Consider the following 3,511-nt stretch of genomic DNA (forward strand, 5'->3'; position numbering starts at 1 on the left):
TGTGTGTGTGTGTGTGTGTGTGTGTGTGTGTGTGTGTGTGTGTGTGTGTGTGTGCGTGTGTGCGCGCGCGTTTGCGTGTGTGTGTGGCATATTAACAAGACAAGGGAGATGAAGTGTGGTTGACAGATAAAGGAAAAACAAGATCAAAACACATCAGATGCACTAACCCTCCCTTCTCATACACACACACACACACACAGAACAACTAATATTGCCAGAGTGCAACAGTAAACAATGGATGGCGGGTGTGAGGCAATATCAGGACACAAAACCAATCACACACCTGCTCACACAATAACACAACATGAGTTATAGTTGCTCATTTTGTGTTGTCACCTTGCAATGAAAAAACGCTTTCTACGAGGTTGGGATAAAGCAAGGGGTGTGTGTGTGTGTGTGTGTGTGTGTGTGTGTGTACAGAGAGGCTGTTTATGGCTCCAATTTCACATTTATTTTCTCTTTGCTGATGCCCAAAAACGTCCCGCACTCGGCAAAATAAGAAAGAAAAGAGAGAATCCAGGCCGAGGGCCAGGTCTCTGCAGATGGAGACACCACCACACACTTCTAGTAGGTCATTAGTGATGATTGCGAGGGATTACTTCTACTGTATGAGTCTAGATATTGACTTTCAGGAAAATCTTGCTTGGTATACCCTTTTTAAAATTAAAAAAATTTAAGAAAGCTCTAACACGTGATTATCCAGTCAGACTTTGACTTGACGTTGCTAAATCAATCTTTATTCCTGTGCGAGTAATGCCTGAAAACCCAAAGAATATTGGGATTTATTGGCCTTTTTAATTGCTTTTGTGCTTTTGGTGCACGGCCGTCATACGTCATCAGGGGGAAGAGCAGTGGGCTCAGTAGGCAGCCCTGGGGGGTGCCGGTGCTGAGGGAGATGACGCTGGAGGTGTTTTCCCAACCCAAACAGACTAGGGTCGGACTGTGAGGAAATCTAGCAGTCAGTTACACACAGAGGGGGGGTGTTGAGTCCAAGGGGGGGGGTTAGTTTGCTCACCATATGCTGGGGGTGATTGTGTTGAATGCTGAGCTGAAATGTCAGATACATGTTAAATTTACATGTAAATATAAGTATTGTTTCAGAATCGGTATAAGCAGATGACCCATATCATCACATCGGGGCCAAAAAACCTTGATTAAAAAAAAAAAAAAAAAGCTACTTTCTGATCAAATCTGTGACACAACACTCTAGTAGAGACTTGAATGCGTCTTTAAGATCCTTCCCTGTACTTTGTGGGAACACACTCGTCTCTGTCTCTTTCTCATTATGGAGCTTTCTTTCATCCGTCTGCTTCAGCTCTGGGTGTTTTATTTTCACCCTTTTTTGACCCCTTTCTCTTTCATCATGCTTCTCGTTTCTTGTGTCTCTCTTTCACACGTACGTACTCTCTCTTTTCTCTTTCGTTTGTGCACACGGATCGATAATCCAATCTTGTTCTGTGAAGACCGAAGCCCCCATCACAAGCTCAGGCACGTCTCAGTCAGACAGACAGACAGACAGAGAGGTAGTGAGACGGACAGACAGGGGGAATAAGCTAATGTAGCCTAGGCAAGCCTGTCAGCCCCGCAGAGACCTTCAAATTCCCACGCTTTGTAAGGATGGGCAGGTTCTCCTTTTAAACTGTACTTTATTTACCAAGAGATGTAAGGAACACAGAGCTATGGCTGCTGGAATTAGGACGTTTGAAAGGATTTTAAAGGATTAAAGCTGATAAATCAGACCAAAACCCACCGTTGCATTTTCACTGTCTAACTCTGGGAAGTAACCAGCACTAAAACACACATTCAGCACTCAAGACAAATGAGTAAATCACTTATCTCTTAAATCACATTCATTGAGCTGACGCATTTATCCCAAAGCGATATATAATAACTGCATTCAACAGTGACAATACCTCACGTTCAACAAATAAGTACAACTGCTTTATTCATCCATCCATCTTCATACGCTTACCCGGTATCGGATCGCGGGGGCAGCAGCTCCAGCAGGAAACCCCAAACCACATCAACCAGTGCTATGTGTTTTTTAGAAACAAGATTTCATCTTTTAATGTGCCAAGATGCAGTCTGAGGTTCCATTCCGCGTCGGTAGAAGTGCAGGGTTTCTGCTGATGTCGGGGATCAGCGGTGTCGTGCGGTCTGTTTAGTCAAGTGTGGAACCAGTTGAGCCCAAATGCAAACATAACGCAGACCAGAATGATAATAAGAGACCGGGTGCAACCAGCAACAGCCGTAACATGTTCAGTTCAGTTCAGTTGTGGCTCGTTTCAAAGGTTATTTAATCATTGTTCCCAAGATGGCAAGTTGACATGCACTAGTCACCTCTAACTATAATATGAAAGGATGTGTTCCTGTCTTGCCATCTTTATTAGTTAACAATTAACTAGCTATTAGTCTTGCATTGCCAGACCTTCCTACACAGGGCTGTGGAAGAGGGTCTGGCTAGCCTCTGCAAAATAGCCTCAGGAAGGAACTTGTTTTGGTGGAACTTGTGTACGTTCAAAAGTTGTTTTAGTCGTGCAACAGAAACCTCAGATTGGACAGATAGTCTAGCTAGCGGTCTGGATTCACCCTGCAGAGATCTGAGGAGCAACCATAATCCTCAGAAATCCATCAGTTTAAAATTACAGCACAAAGAAAGAGGAAAGTAACCAACATTTGTCCGAAATGAGATCAAATGGTGATATATACTGTGTGTATATATTTAATTTAATTTATATATAAATGATAGAGACTAACTGGCTATAGACTGAGAAAAAATAAGTCCATTCCCTGTGCCGCCGTAAACGGATGTTGTGAAGATTGCGCTCCAGGTGGTGTTTCTACAGGTGGTGTTTCTAGAGGTGGTGTTTCTACAGGTGGTGTTTCTACAGGTGGTGTTTCTACATGTGGTGTTTTTACTACAGGTGGTGTTTCTACAGGTGGTGTTTCTACAAGTGGTGTTTTTACTACAGGTGGTGTTTCTACAAGTGGTGTTTTTACTACAGGTGGTGTTTCTACAGGTGGTGTTTCTACAAGTGGTGTTTCTACAGGTGGTGTTTCTACAAGTGGTGTTTCTACAAGTGGTGTTTCTACAGGTGGTGTTTCTACAAGTGGTGTTTTTACTACAGGTGGTGTTTCTAGAAGTGGTGTTTCTACAAGTGGTGTTTCTACAGGTGGTGTTTTTACTACAGGTGGTGTTTCTAGAAGTGGTGTTTCTACAAGTGGTGTTTTTACTACAGGTGGTGTTTCTAGAAGTGGTGTTTCTACAGGTGGTGTTTTTACTACAGGTGGTGTTTCTAGAAGTGGTGTTTCTACAGGTGGTGTTTCTACAGGGGGTGTTTCTAGAAGTGGTGTTTTTACAGGTGGTGTTTCTACAGGTGGTGTTTCTACAAGTGGTGTTTTTACTACAGGTGGTGTTTCTACAAGTGGTGTTTCTACAAGTGGTGTTTCTACAGGTGGTGTTTCTACAGGTGGTGTTTCTACAAGTGGTGTTTTTACTACAGGTGGTGTT

This window comes from Etheostoma cragini, chromosome 3 (assembly GCF_013103735.1).
Source record: "Etheostoma cragini isolate CJK2018 chromosome 3, CSU_Ecrag_1.0, whole genome shotgun sequence".
Lineage (NCBI taxonomy): Eukaryota > Metazoa > Chordata > Actinopteri > Perciformes > Percidae > Etheostoma > Etheostoma cragini.